Source organism: Ursus arctos, unplaced genomic scaffold (genome assembly GCF_023065955.2).
Source record: "Ursus arctos isolate Adak ecotype North America unplaced genomic scaffold, UrsArc2.0 scaffold_9, whole genome shotgun sequence".
Taxonomy (NCBI): Eukaryota; Metazoa; Chordata; class Mammalia; order Carnivora; family Ursidae; genus Ursus; species Ursus arctos.
In genome coordinates, this window is record NW_026623111.1 from 61,743,116 (window position 1) to 61,759,597 (window position 16,482).

At 39.9% G+C, this 16,482-nt stretch overlaps 1 long non-coding RNA gene across 1 annotated transcript in view; it reads right to left on the reverse strand.

Annotated features, from left to right (window-relative positions):
• Positions 1-6,550, reverse strand: part of LOC125280956 (uncharacterized) — a 114,597-nt gene extending 108,047 nt beyond the window's left edge. The window contains exon 1 of the long non-coding RNA XR_007187792.2: positions 6,179-6,550. This is a non-coding gene — a long non-coding RNA (uncharacterized LOC125280956). The remainder of the gene's footprint in view (positions 1-6,178) is intronic.
• Positions 6,551-16,482: the final 9,932 nt, after the last annotated feature.

The window sequence follows — 16,482 nt, forward strand, 5'->3', positions numbered from 1 at the left end:
CCTCCTGACAGGCTTTACCGAGAAAACAGAGACCATCAGGTGGAAACTTGGCCAACCTCACGCTCACCCACCCACACATTTGCTATATTTGCTTCCTATTCATTTGTTCTCCTATCTTTCTAGACAAGGTATTCCAATCCCCTTTCAAAAGCTAATTCAAAAGCCATATCCTCCAGCTGTCATACAACAGTGGTTCACTTACTCTCTCTTGTGGTCAATTCTCTGACTTCTCCCTCTCTGTTGGTGTGTTCTTTTTTGCATATAGGGTTGCTCAGGCCTCTGCTCCCCCCCACTGATGAGGGCAATCTGCTTTATTCAGTCTCATGATTCAAATGCTAATTTCATCTAGAAAGACCCCCACAGACACATTCAGAAATAATGTTTAGCCAAATATCCAGGCCTGGTCCAGTCGAATTGACTCCTAAAACAGCCATCACAGTCCATTCACTCTCAGACTTATTCTATTTGGGATGATAATTTGTATCATCACTCTTTCAACTTTTTGGTCCTTAATTTACTTGACCACATTGCAGCAATTACCTCTGTAACCTAGGCTCTTTCTTTGAACTCTTCTGACCCTGGCGGGCCACTGTCATACGGTTATACTCTGACTTCACCAGCTACTGCTTCTGAGTCACGTTTATAATTTCTCTATCAGCTCCTTAACAGTCAACATGTCTCTAGGTTTAACCCTCGGCCAATCCTGTTAGCTAAAACATCCATACTAATGGTAACTACTACCATCACTATTCAATAACTCCCTGTTGTACACGCCTAAGCCCCGATCACCCTCCTGACCTCTAGCTTTTTATATAAACCACTTATGGAAATTACCACTTGGACGCCGAAAAAGACACCATAAACAGAACCCATCTCAAAGTGAACCCATTAGTTTTCCTCCAGATCTGTTTCTTTTTTTCAGACTATCTAACTACATAAATGGCAGCACCCATACCCATTGCTCAAATCAGAGACTTGACTCATCATCTTCCCTGACTCCCCTCTTCCACATCAAATTTGTCATCAATTTCAGCTAATCCTACTTTTCAAAATATTTCTTAAATTTGGGGGATCCATTTATATCAACTGTGATTACCTTGGTTTGTGACTTCATTAGTTCTCACATTCTTACCGTATGTAACAGGCTTTTGTCTCGTCACCCAACGCCTACTTGTAATAACATTTAACCTGCATGCCACACTGCCACCAGTTCGGTCTTTCCAAATCCTGCAATGGCTTCACAGTGAGTTCAGGCAACACTTTTCATAATCTCATCTAAATCTACCTGCTTAGTCCTTCCACCGTATATACCAAATGCTCAACTCAAAATTGCTGATTTGAGCCAAGTCTCTCATGCTTTTGTATATGTTTCTTCCCCTACTTAGAAGTACCCTCCTAACCTTCCACTCTCATGTGGCCTCATACCAGCTCCCTCTGAAAGTCTTCTAGGCTGGCTTAGGTGGCCCTCCTTACATAGTATCCTTTGCTTCCCTTCACCACAGAACCCATCATCCTGTAGTGCTAATCGGAAAGTTGCTGTTTGTTTCTACTACTAGGCATCTCTACTTTGCAACATCTCTGCATCCACTGTGCCTAGTTGAAGACCTGGCACAGAACGGGCACTTCAATTAAGGTTTTAAAGTAAATCATTGAATGGATGATAATCAGCCAATTAGAAACAACTTCTGCCACAATAGATAGAGTACATATGAATAAAACATATTTATATATATATAATTTCTTTTCTTAAAAAGGTTTTAGTTCAATCCAGAGATTTTACAGTCTTGTAGAAATGCGGAAGTTACTTGGCTAAGTTCTGTTCCATAGTTCAGGACTTCCATTTCACACTTCACCATGTAACACCTGTAGCTTAATTTTTTTCTTTGTTATTTATTGCTTGATCACTAAGTCATACCCTACTGTCTGTTACGGTTCTATTAAGGCTGTGTTTGTGCAGTATTTCCGGCTTCCAGAAATGCAGACCAGCCATTACAGAGATTCTTTTCTTGCACAGCCACCTGCTTGCTAAGACATACGTTTCCTCTTTTCTAATACTGTGTTTCTGAAGTACTGCTAAGCTAGACACTACTCTAAAGGCTCTCGATATTAGATTATTACTCTTCTTTCATACTCAAAGGATGAGGGATAATGTCTCTTCTTCTTGGCTAATTTGTGAAACAATGTATTTTAAATTTTGTTTAAAGGAAGAACAATGACAGGGAAATGAACTAAGGACCTGTGACTAATATGGAGAAAGAAAATCTTCCTGCTTTAGCCATGCTTTCCCAATTGGAAAGTATAAGTGATTCAGTTACTAAGAAAGGTCTGAATAAGTGACAAACAGGAGATTGGATATAACATTGCATAAAGAGATATCTGATATCATGCTTATTACCTTAAAACAACAAAACAAAACAAAAATCCATGTTGAAACATGGCATATGCAAGTTGGAAAAGGAGAGAAGTTATCACCTATGGAAAACCCAGCTCAATTTACCCCTAAGAAAAATTTGGGGTGGGAGAAAAGTGAAAGAAATGTATCTTCCACTAAATTTCTGTTGCTAAGTGGTAGAAAGCTTTCCCTTGCTCCCAATAGACCAAGAGTTCCCAAAACTCCACCCATCAAGAATTCTATTGGTATTTGCCCCTTTTCCTTAATCTTCACTCCACCCATCTGCTTTTATACAATGGTAAAATTTGGGGAAAAGTAAAACCTTTATATATGCTGAAGTCAGACTCAAGGCAATGAGAAATGACATAAGACATATTTAAAGGTGTGTCCAAAGAGTGGTAAAGCTGGAATTACTCGTCCAGCTTCCCACCCAATCCAGCAGTCTCATTTAGTCTCTCTCTTTAGAATTCCTCAGAATAAAGGCATGCTTGGGTGTGTCTGAACTTCAACAGTTCCTCCACCTTGTTTTTGGTCTCTTTCTTTTGTGCAGGCCTAAAAAGCATTTAATTAAAATTTTATATAATGTTTTCATAAGTTTATTTTAATTAAGAGGAAAACTCAGAATAATCTGTACTTCTAGAAACAGGTGCACATCTTATCTCTTTAATATAAAGAAAAACCTGACATTGGAAAAAAGAATCTAACATAAAAGAAGAGACCAAAACCAAAAAAAGACTAATTTAAGATTTCAATTAATATTCTCACAGAGGTAAGAAGTGAGTTTACAGCTATGCCTCAAGGACAGGATAACTTAAACGGAAAATATTCAGATGATGGGAAAGTGCTTTTAGAACTTAAAAATATGAGAGAAGAAATATAAATGACCAATAAGAACTCGGAATTGACTCAGAAAGTAGAGCCAAAAGAAAAACAAATGTGGGGGGAGGTCAGAAAAGGACCAGTCTGGGAGGTCAACATCCAATTTATAGGGGTTCTAGAAAAATAGTCTTTAAAAAAAAATCAAAGAGGAAGTGATTGAACACAAAATACAGGTAAGTTTTCCATTTTCTAGATCTCCTTTAGGAACATGTGTTTGTGATTTCAGATTTAAAGATCTCAGCAAGAACACCAGGAATGGAAAGAGAAAGAGAGAGAGAAAGGAAAGGGGGAAGGAAGGAAGGAAGGAAGGAAGGAAGGAAGGAAGGAAGGAAGGAAGGAAGGAAAAAGAAAGAAAAGCTTGCAAAAGCTTCCAGAGAAACAAAAAAAGTCATTTACCAAGGATCAGTAATCAGAACAGTATGAGACTTCCCAGCAGCAATGCTGAGAGCTAAAAGAGGAGATAGTAAAAAAATAACATACAACCCAGAATCTCATAACCAAAGTACCAACGACTGAGAAAATGGAATAGAGATATCCTCAGATATGCAATGCTTCAAAACATCAATCTCTTACACAACCTTTCTCAGAAAGCTACTGGAGAAAGCACTCCGACAGAATTAGGGAGAGCATCAAAAAGGCAGAAAACATGAAAGCACTATGAAACCCAAGACAAAAAAGGACAAGATGGCTGTGAAGAAATCCCAGAAGATCTGACAATTGACAGGCAAGATTTGAAGAAGAAAATTGAAAGTTCCTGGAGAAATATAAAAAACTCAAAGAAAAATAAATAGTTTATTTGATGTGTTTGGTCAGTTCTTTCATAGATTTTTATGAGTTAATCATGCATAAATAAATTAATTAAAAGGAATTATTAACTTTAGAAAAGACAAAAAATGCAAAAATTGTACTATAGGAAAGCCACTTTATCAAGTGGCTCAGTAATTGATGACATCTGTGTAATAACAATAATGTAAATACTGAATATTGACTTAACCCAAAGTGGCAAAACAACTATATTAGAGTGATAGAGGAAGGTAACGTGTACACCTGAGGGAGGGGTGCAGGGGGAGTGGGTGTAAATATTTATTATCTGTAGTAAGAAATCAAACCATAAAGTCTAAAAGTTTTCAATCAGGAAATGACACTATTATTCTGCTATTTAGACAAATGGAGAGGAATACCAGAAGAAAGAACCAAAAGGGTTCATGTTGAGAAGTGGAACTCAGGGATGGAGAATGGAAATGATAGGTGAACACTTGTTTTAATTAAAACCCCTGTACATAGTTGAATTCAAATAAAATTTAAATGGATAGTTTAATGTATCTTAGAAGAAATATAAAAATTAAAAACTATTAACCTTCAAAGACTTCCGGCCTCTTCATGGGATCGTGGCTCTTCCATCAGTGGCATTTCTGCAAGTTCCGCCAGAGGAAAAAAAAAAGTCTCGTGGTCTTTTACCTGGAACCCCACCTGCTATTCTCCTGATGGTATTTAGCAGGTTTGACTCTTGGAAAAACAGGTCGTTCGTTTACACAGTGATACGCTGCATTGTTCTGGTCACTAATCTGACCAGCACAGGCAATGCTCTTGATGTGCATTAAGTTTACGATTCCAAATATTCACTGTGCCCCTCAACCCTTTTCACTTTAGACTTGATCAGCTCAGAGTCGCTGATGCAAGCCCAGATCGTGAGCCCTGGATGCCTCAGTCTGAGAGAGCTGTCCTACTCTTACCCAAGGAAGCACATGTCCCCAAGACTACTCTCAATAGGGAAATCTTTGGAATTTACCCTCACTAGCAAGGAGGGCTTCCAGCTAGCAAGCTGTAAAATTCATCAGCATGTCTGTCAGTCCTTTCCAGTATCCATACACTATACAGAGAACAATTCCTATGGCCAAGAAGCACCAAACCCACAAACCAAAAAAAAAAAAAAAAAAAAAAATCACTACTACACAAAAATCCTGTGAACACAAGATCAGTTTGACAATCCTCTGAAATAATCATGCCGTAGTATTCACAAGAACGTGTGACAAAAATATATTTCACAATATTGCAATGAACTATTTTTAATTTTATCTAAACTCAATGAGCTCTTGAGAAGTTTTCACACCTGTGGTAATTTGCCTCCCTAGAAACATGTCTGGATGGCAGCATGTCTTGGCTTCTACTTAGATAATTTTCTCTTAGAGTATGGGACCCAACCAGCACGATAAATGCCTTAAAAATCTCATGATGAAGTTTGTTTTCGGGAAGTTTCAAAGTGAATTACAATTGTATAAGCAGCTTTTAAGAACCTCAGTGAGAGCAAGATAAAAACCTTTCCCGAGTATGACCCCAAATGTAATTCCAACAATTGGTCTTATGCCCCCAAACCCATTGTTACCCCTTCAGTCCTTGCGGAGTCTAGACACCTAAGTCATATAGTACATTCCTCTCTAACTGTAAACATTAGCTGTCCATTTGTGGAGGTTGGCTTATGGCAGTCAACACAGAAGCCACAAGGAGGCCAAAGTCACCACTTTTTTCTGAAGTCTGGTACCATCTGGTGAATTTTCAGAAATTCGGGAACATTCCATCTCTGCTCAAGGAGACTAGACCATAGTGACCATTCATGGGGGCTCAAAAGGAAAGAAATCTATGCCCAAGGAGGGAAAATGCCGGAGCTCAAATAGCCCACTCCTCTCAAAGCAGGCTGTCCTTATGCCTGAGGGGAGTTTCCAAGCGCATCATCTAGTTAAAAGATGAAACAACTTAGCTTGATATAAAAGTGAATTGTTACCCAAGTAACTGTCATAGAGGGTTGCTTTCCTTGTCAGACAAGCTCTCAGTGCTGCTGAGATGAATGACATTATAGCTAGATCATAGCTGAGAGAACACATAGGCATGTTGAGGAATGGTTCATCTCACCAAACTGAAAGTGGGTGCAGGGACGTCTGGATGGCTCAGTCAGTAAAGCGTCTGTCTTCGGCTCAGGTCATGATCTCAGGGTCCTGGGATTGAGTCCCTCATCAGGCTCCTTGCTCAGCAGGCGGGGGGCTGCTTCTCCCTCTGCCTCCTGCTCCCCCTGCTTGTGCATTCTCTCTCTCCGACAAATAAATAAAATCTTAAAAAAAAAAAAAAAAAGGAAGAAGAAGAAAGAAAAGAAAAAAGTGTGTGCAAAGTAGAAAACAAGAAGAAAGGCAAATGGTGTCCAATGAAATCGATGATGTGTTGCAAAGGGATTTTCATAGGAATCAGCAGCCAGAAGAAAATTCTCAAACTGAATATTAACTTTCCATGACTCACGGCAAAAGAAATTGGGAGCACAAGTAGCCAAGAAGCTGAAAATTTTCCCACAAGATATGAAGAAAAACATGACTGAACACTTGACTTTTAACCATATTTTTGTACTGATTTATATTTTTTGAGTTTAAGAGATGGCAACGTAATTCATCCAAAAAAATTAAATTATTCTTAGAAAATATTCCAAAGGTGACGTTATGTCATATCACATTTTGACAACTGAAGCCCCCACATAACCATGACAACAAAAAAAGAGTATTGGGTCTCTAATAAATCATGTCATAATGAAGTTGCGCTCACAAGCTTTTCTAGTTATTTCTGTACCCTCAGCTAGTACATGTTTACTGAATGAATGAGTGAATAGATACGTCTATTATGGTGCCTATAGCAATGAGTAACAGCATTGATACTCTCCTGTCTTCCCTTCAACATTTCAGCTCTGCGAGGTTAGATTTAGGATAGATGGCAGAGAGCAATCAGCCATGTTGGACCAGGGGAATCCTAAGCACATTCTCACCTTGTTCACCTCTGACGAAGAGTGCACCTAAGGTGAAAGGAAACTCAGGAAGATGACTAATTTTTTTAAATCTATAAGAGATTTCTCATCCTGATTTATAAATTCACTGGCACCTGTGACTAACAGTTTGCTCTAAAGCAGAATTCAGCATAAGGCAGGTCCATCTTGAACTCTATCCAAAGGGGTTTAATTACTGAATCACACACAAAAAATCTTGTTATAAAATGGATTTACCCAAAAGGCAGCCAGATGGCCTCCTTCCAATGCATTAGTGAGGATAAAAAGAATGACAAACATGTTGTTTCCCCCCTAAGATGTTTGTTGTGTTGCTTAGAGGAGTCAAAACCCAGGTAATAAGAGGAAGTTGATGCCTGAGCAAGGAGATGAAATCAGCTTTGTGACATCCGGCAGCGGAACAGAAACCTTTGATGGGCATCTCCGCAGATATTGGGGGAAGACCGTTCTTCTAGACCAAGATCACTGTTTCCAGAAAATGTGGGTGCTACTTGCCTCCATAAGCAACTGTATCTTAGGAACAGAAATTTTAATTGACTGAAACCCACTGTGTGAAACTTGGAATGGAAATTGGGTTCCCCACCTCCGCAGCACCTTTATTTTGGGCTGTGAAGCTTTAGAAGGACAGCAGGGAGTATAAACTGGCTATTGGTTGCCTCCTGTATTATTCATTTATGTAAAAAAAAAAAAGGAAGAAGAAAAAAGAAAAAAAAAAACCATTCCTGGTTCTGAGGAAGTTACACAAAAGATAAGAGCATTGCTAGAGGGATGTGTGCCTGTCGGCTTGTGAAGTAAATGGACCTTTCGTAAGTTTTGGGATGAAAGCAAGAGCAGTTGTCGTCTGTCATCTCTGGGAAGAGTGTCACCCATGAGAATGGCACCAGCCTTCTGTACTGTATAGCTTTATCCAACTCTATGCACGCATCTCTCTGCCCGTGGGCGAGCCCCGTGCTTTATTGATCTTTGCTGCCCCTGAGTCAACAGAGTGCCTGGCACTTGGTAGGTTCTCAATAAATATTTGTGGGATGGAAAAACAGATGAACGAATGAAATAATGAATCCATCCTATTTACACTTCTGTATTTTTAAGAAACACAGAAATATATATGCATAGCATATTACAGAATAGAAAAGAAAATGTTTTTGTAGAAAGAGATCTTAAAAATCAACAGGTTCTGGGGCGCCTGGGTGGCTCAGTTGTTAAGCGTCTGCCTTTGGCTCAGGGTGTGATCCCAGGTTCCTGGGATCGAGCCCCGCATTGGGCTCCCTGCTCCGCTGGGAGCCTGCTTCTTCCTCTCCCACTCCCCCTGCTCGTGTTCCCTCTCTCACTGGCTGTCTCTGTCTCTGTCAAATAAATAAATAAAATCTTTAAAAAAAATCAACAGGTTCAATATCTTGATTTTAAAGATAAGGAAAATTAGCTTCAGTAAAACATAATTAGATAAGCCATATATTGAAATGATTTGCAAAGCTGCATGAAAACCTCCTTCTCTACGGCGCTCTCTGAGGACCAATCACAGTGCAGTCAATGAGCCACCTTTTTGGAGCTGGCCAGGTTAGATGGGAGGAAGAACCAAATTTAGAGGCTTTCCAAATAGATTGAGTGGTAATGTTATGAAGTCACCAGGCAATCAAACGTAAAACGCCAAGTCCTTATAACAGTCGCCCCAGGCCAAGCAGACACTGCCTTCCCCACAGCGTGCACAGCAGAAGGCAGACGGAGCCCCCCATTCTGCATTGCTTAGGCTCCATGTGCACAGAACCAGCCTGACAAGACCGGGAACAAGTGACCAGGAGCAAGTGTAGTGTCATACAAGGAGCCTCCACCCCAAACTGTCTTTGCAAATTGCTTCTTCCTCAGATGCCTGAAATTTCAGTGTGTGGATTGGCCACGTAGCTCGACACAAATAGCCCTGGAAGGAATTCTATGTTAGAAGTGTGTCTTCTAGGGGGCACCTGGGTGGTTCAGTCGTTAAGCGTCTGCCTTCGGCTCAGGTTGTGATCCTAGGGTCCTGGGATCAAGCCCCGCATGGGGCTTTCTGCTCAGCAGGGAGTCTGCTTCTCCCTCTGTGCTCTCTCTCTCTCTCAAATAAATAAATAAAAATCTTTTTTTTAAAAAAGTGTGTCTTTTAGGTAGAAAGACTCACAGCTCTGCAGGGAAGTAGATAAGGGCTCTAATTCAGTTGTCATCAACACTTTCTAGTGGTGCAAACTTGGGCAAGTTAATCTTTTGAATTTCAGTGTTTTGTTTTTTTAATCAGTAAAGATTTGATGTTCCATCTTTCAGAGTCATCACAAGAATTATAGTAAATATCACATGCAAAAGCATGTTGGTGCTTGAGGAAGAGGGAGAAAGGAGCGAGGGGAGAGGATGGTTGGTTTCCATTGTGCGGAGTTCATCATTTCTAAAAAATCTGAAAATCTGGGGCACCTGGGTGGCACAGCGGTTAAGCGTCTGCCTTCGGCTCAGGGCGTGATCCTGGCGTTATGGGATTGAGCCCCACATCAGGCTCCTCTGCTATGAGCCTGCTTCTTCCTCTCCCACTCCTCCTGCTTGTGTTCCCTTTCTCGCTGGCTGTCTCTATCTCTGTCAAATAAATAAATAAAATCTTTAAAAAAAAAATCTGAAAATCTTTTAATCTGATGTCTTGGACTTTTAATTTGTCTCATTTTGATTTTGAACTTAAAACACTGGCCTTACGCATGTCCTTAAAATTACCAAGTGAACACATAAAAAATGTACACCCCCACCCTTCCCAAACTGGCTGAACCGCCCTTCTCTTAATACTAAGGCTAAACAGCTGAGGCTTGCCCCGTGCCCTGGAGGTTAGCACTCTCAGGCTGCAACAGAACAACAACATAAATGAGTTCCAAAATGGAAAATTCTCCACCCTTCTAGCAGAGTGCAAACTCAGGACCTGACAAAGTCGACGGATGCCACTACTGGGAGCTTTCAGATCTCGTCACAAGTGTTTTTTTTTTTTTAAGATTTTATTTATTTATTCATTTGACAGAGATAGAGACAGCCAGCGAGAGAGGGAACACAAGTAGGGGGAGTGGGAGAGGAAGAAGCAGGCTCATAGTGGAAGAGCCTGATGTGGGGCTCGATCCCATAACGCTGGGATCACGCCCTGAGCCGAAGGCAGACGCTTAACCGCTTAACCGCTGTGCCACCCAGGCGCCCCTGGTCACAAGTTTTAATCTGTCTTCTTCTTAAGATCAGAATCTCCTGGTAGTTACTGGAGTATCTGTTTGTACTTAAAAGGTGGGAAGAAAAGTCAGAAGAATCCAGCCACTGAGCCTGGCCCATGTCCCTGGTAGAGTGAAATACCATTGCCAAGTCAGTCCAGTCCTCCGTGTCTGGGCCCAACATGGCTTCCGGAATGAGTTGGATTCGATTATAAACTTCACTCCTGATTCCTTTTTATTTCGATCAGATGCTGAGGTATCATTATTCCGTTCTTTGCACTTCCCTCCTATTACTCATCGCATGTTACTAGGAAATTTATTTTTTATTTTGTATATTTTACACACAGTAGAGTGTGCAGAGCTGATGTGTGGAATTGGATGACTTTTGAAAAATGGCACGCTATGTAACCATCAGGCACTCAAGATGTAGATTTCTCTTACTCACTGAGGGTTTCTTCTCCAGTCAATCATCCTCACCCCTCCCTGGAACTTTATTTTACAGTTTTTATCACTATAAATTAATTTCTCTTATACTCGAACTTCACATAAACACAATCACACTGTATGTACTCTTTCATGCTGTTTTCTTCTGCTCAGTGTGATAGTTTCGTGATTCAGCTATGATGTTGAATGTATTAGTATTTTTGTTACTATTTTTCCATCAAATGAATATAACACAGGTTGGGACCTATTCTTATGTGAATGGACTCTTGATTGTTTCCAGTTATTGGCTGTTATGAGCAAAGAAACTACAGGCACGAATGTGCAAGTGTTTGTCGGATGCATGTTTTTATATATCTTGGGTAAACACAAAGCAGTAGAATTGCTAGGCTATAGGGTAGGTGTATATTTAACCGTAGCAGGGTCTACTAAACTGGTTATACCATCTTACGATTCCACTAGAAATGTGAGAGCTGTCTTGTTCTATATCAACCAACATTTGGTATCTCTTCTGTTTTAGCAATTCTAGTGAGTGCAGGGAAATTGCATTTCCCCAGTGACTAATGATGAACATCTTCTCCTGTATTTATTGACCTTTCATATATCTTTTTTTTTATTGTGTCTATTTGCCCATATTTTTATGGCTTGTACTTTTAATATTCAGTTGTAAGACTTTTTTTTATATATGGTGGTTACAATCCTTTATCGGATTAATGCATTGTATATATTTTCTTCAAGCTTGCCTTTTCATTTTGAAGTGTCTTTTCATAAGCAAAAATTTTTATTAATTTTGATGAAGTCCGATTTTCAATTATTATATCGTATTATATATATTGTAATACATTGTACTTAATTGTAATGCATATTGTATTACACTGTTATAATTGATTGACAATTAATGCATTATATTATACATATTTGTCCTTTCTACAAACTCTTTGCCTACCCCAAAGGTCATGAAGATACGCTCATGTGTTTGCTTCTATAAGCTTGTAGCTTCAGTTTCTACGTTAAAGTCTATGGTCTATCTCCATTTAATTTTTTCTGTATGTTGCGAGATAGGAGTCAGAGTTGTTCCCAAACTCTTTGTTGGAAAGATTTTGCTTCCCCATGAGTTTCTTTTTTAACCTGGAATTGACCCCTGCAGTCGGTCTTAGAGCTTGGCACACTGTCTCTCTTACACAGGAGCTAATAAATGTCCACTGGATGAATACAGTTTTTAGAAGCTGAAAGAAAGCTGAGTTAACATTCAAGATTTTCCCATTTTTATATGTTTTTCCTTTGCTCTCTAAATCAAATCCAAATTCCTTACCAGGCACGACATGACAGAAGTCCACTTTTCTTTCTAATCCTATTTCATAGTATAGCCTTGCTATGGACTCTATTGTATACCAGAAGTGTACTGTAAACCAAAACTGAGATAGTAAAGATAGCTCTCTCTCTCCCTCTCTCTCTCTTTCTCTCTCCCTCCCTCTCTTCACGAACACATACGGAGGAAAGGCCAAGTGAAAAAAAGGTAGCTGTCTGCAAGGCGAGAAAAGAGTTCTCACCAGAACTTGACCCTGCTGGCCCCCTGATCTTGGACCTCCAGCTTCTAAAACTGTGAGAAAGTAGTTTCTGCTGTTTAAGGCCCCAGTCTGTGTATCTTGTTATGGCAGCCGGAGCCCACGAAGACAGCCCCTACCCTTTGCGCCAGGCTCTAGGTCATCAAATCCCTCTCAGCCTCAGGACTTGCTGTTCCTGCTCCTAGAATTAGTTCCCAGCTCTTTCCATCCTTTAGATCTCAGTTCATATCTTATATCCTTCGAGAACTCTCCTTGAGTAAACTTACCTGAAGAGACTTCCCCAGTTACTCTCTACCTCACCACCCAGCTGATATTATTCAGAGCACTTTTTGCTCTGTATTCACTTACTTACTTACTTATTTGCTCGCTCACTGTCACTCCCTACCCCTCCCCAGCCGCCACCCACTCAGCCTCTTCTGAGCAAGGAGCCACAGAGTCACCATTTTATTGCCGGTTCGGAACACGCCTGGTTCATCGCTGGGGTCCAATAAATATTTTTTGAATGTGTAAATAAATGACCAGTTAATGAAGATTCTGTGATCTAAATAAATTCTTACTTTAATAATTCCATTCATTAAGTGTCGACATAATGTGGACAAGAAAAGGACTAGGATATTTTTTTAAAGGGCCAGATTCTACTCTGCCAGTGGTTTTCATATGACCTGGCGTTTAGTCAATTACCCTCCTGGTTACCATATCTGAAAATTGGGTTTAATAATATTTATCTTACCTGCATCAAAGAGTAATTCTGAAACAAGCAGGGATCTGTGTTTAATTGTATTTTATGTATTTATTGTAAAATACTTTATAAACATGAGGCATTGCTTCCTGTTAGGTACCAGACACGTTAGGGAAGAGTAATAATTTAAAATAGTCTCTCTTTGGCATTGAAAACTGCATTGCCCAATATAATAGCCACTGGCTATGTGTTGTTATTTACATGTAAATTAATTACAATTAAACAAAATTGAAATTTTAGTTCCTCAGTTACACTAGCCACTTTTCAAGTGCTCAGTAGCTACATCGGGCTCGTGAGTATTCTGCTGCATTCCGCAAATGCAGACCTTGTCCATCACAGCGGAGAGTCCTAGTGGAAAGCTTCTGTCGAGAACTTAGAAGTTGTTTTAGGAGACAAAATAAATATCCTTGAAATAACCTGAAAATAACCAACATGATATGTTAACATCTACAAAGTAATACAATACAATATGGTATAACATAACATAACATAACATAACATAACATAACATAATATAATATAATATAATTAATATAATATAATATAATATAAAATACTAAGGAAGATACAGGAAAAGGAGAGTGGGAGAGAAGTCAGAGTACGGCAGGTGATTTCATGAAGGGTTCTCTGGAGGATTTGATATTTGAAATGTCTCTTTAAGGAGGTAAATCAGGAAAAGGACAGATGGATTTCAGAGGGGAAGAAGAGAAGGCATGTCAGGAAGAGAGACACCCAGACAAAGATTAGTGTATTTGACATGTGAGATTCTAAAACTGGAGATTAGTGGGCATTTATTTATACGTTAAACATTTATCTCCTGGTACTGGTGTTAAGAGGTAGGAATTAAGGGAACACAGATGCACAATACATAGGCTCTTCCTAAGTGCTATAAGGAAGAGAAGACGACCATCCGAAAGGAATCTAACATACAAGTCCAGTTAATTGGTACCTAATTGTTACAAAAGCTCTAAGGGTTCTGCACTTTGTAACCAGGGAAGTGCTCCTGGATAGGGTGCCAAATGAGCAGAACTTTGAAGAACAAGTGAGATTTGGGGAAATGTGGGTGATTTCAAGGAAAAGTAATGGAGAGAGGAAGAATAATAGGGACGAGTTCACCAAGCTCTGGATAGTCCAGCTGGATGGAGCCAAAGTGCATAGGTGGGAGAAATGAGAGAAATCTGAAAAATACAAACCTGGGGATACAACGGTTAAAAAGACACAGTTCCTGGGGCACCTGGGGGGCTCAGTTGGTTGAGCATCTGCCTTCGGCTAAGGGTCATGATCTTGGGGTCCTGGGGTCCAGCCCCGCATCGTGCTCCCCGCTCAGCGGGGAGTCTCCTTCTCCCTTTTCCTCTGTCCTCCTCCCCCCACTTGTGCTGTCTCTCTCCCTCACTCTCAAATGAATAAAATCTTAAAAAGAAAAAAAAAAGACACAACTCCTGGTTAATACCTTACAAGAAGTCAGGAATCTCAATGCAATATGGTAGGCCCTCTGATGAAGAAAGCATGGGTACTTTGGAAGTATATGGGAGGGGGTATCCAGCCAGGCCTTTAGGACCAGTGAAGGCTACATTTAAAAGTGATCTGAGGGGGGGAACACGGGTGGCTCAGTCGGATAAGCATCCAACTCTTGATTTCGGCTCAGGTCATGATCTCAGGGTCCCGGGATGGAGCCAGGAGTAGGGCTCTGTGCTCAGGGGGGAATCCACTTGAGGATTCTCTCTCCCTCTGCCTCCCCCTCTCAACCCCGTGCAGGTGCATGCACTCTCTCTCTAAAATAAATAAATAAATCTTTAAAAAAAGAAAAAAAGAAAGTGATCTGAGGGATAATATCAGAAAGATGAGTAGGGATTAGCCAGGCAAATGGTAGAACATAAGATTCAACAAAGGCAAACATGTTCACAGATTTAAGAAGGGGGTGACGTGTTACATTGATGTATATTTCAGTGACTTTAAGGCAAGAGGTTTAGAGAGACGTGCTAGAGAGGAAAGCAAGAAAGGTCGTAAGAGCCACCGCAATCCTCTCTCAACTGTTGTACTCAGAAAATATTTAAAGATTTTGTCGGGGATCAGTCTAAATCAGAGTTTCACTTACTTTCCCCCTCTTCACCAACCCCCTGCCATCTCTCCCCCTTCCTGCAATGTGGACTGGAGAGAAAGGAGACCAGGAAGCCGGCTAGGAGGCTATCGTAGCATATTCGGGTGAAAGGCAGTGGTGGTCGGAATGCGGGCAGTCATCATGGGATAGAGAGAAGTGAAACACAGGCAAGGGATGTTTAAATAGTACAATCACAGGACACAACTATTGATTAAATTTGGAGTTCGAAGGGAAGAGGATTTCCCCCTTTGTTTCCTGGCTTGGGCAAAAGGTATGAGGTTCCATTTTGGACACGCTGAGTAGAAGTTGACTCTAAACTCTAAAGGTTGGTATCGGGCAGTGGGTGCACAAGTCTGGAGTGAGAAGAGAGACCTCACTGGAGATAAAGATTTAAAACTCTTTAGCACATCAATGATACTGTAAAAGGTTCCAGGAAGACTGTGGCTCAAGTATTTTAATAAGTTTTCTCTGTGCTTTCTAATTAGATTCGCTTTTTTAAAGACGGATCAATTCAATTTTCTTGATATTGTGATAATTACCATGCCATTCCTCGAAGCAGTTGCTTTCATTTCTTGTCATTTAACTCCCCTACCTAGAAAAAAAAATCTAAAATAATCTTCTACAGGAAAATCTCAAAATGCCTATAATAATCTCAATCCTTCCATAACTATTTATTTTTCTTGGCTAGTCCTAGAAACCTGCTGATACATCAAACTTGATCTGAGTTTTGTAAAGTAACCAGCTTTACAGTTGAGGAGGAGAGATATTGTCAAAGACCTGCCCTATGAAATAACCTTTTACTCTATTCTTTTCAGTGACTTAGATTATTTTTGTGTGTTCAAGAAGGGTTTCTTGACCATGCAAACTGTTTTTGCTTCAGGGTAGATTAAGATTCCACACACACTGTAATTTGTAAATTTGTATTTACTAACTAGCTACGAAGAGAAAAAAAGTGAGAGTGAAAGTTCTAAAACCACATGAATCCCTATAAGATTATGAGGGACTTTTTCCTTCTTTAACTTTTTGTGTGTTTTTATCATTTGTAAGCATTATTTTACATCATAAAGAATAAATGCTATCGATACAGTGGTTTTACTATCATGTTGCATTGTATTTGTACAAAATATTAGCATTGGTATTGTTTTTAGTGCTTTGAATTGTATTATCCAGCATTCCTTTAAATGTCTTCATTACCCACAGACTCATTTTAATTTTATTGTAAGCAAAATGTAGTCCAGGTACAGATGGTATAAGATGGCTTAATAAGCAGCGAACAAATCTTCAGCAATCTGGCTCTACATCCGTCATGAGATTGCAGCATTAAAAATGGTCTTTATCATACAGATAAAGCTGAGAGAATCCATGA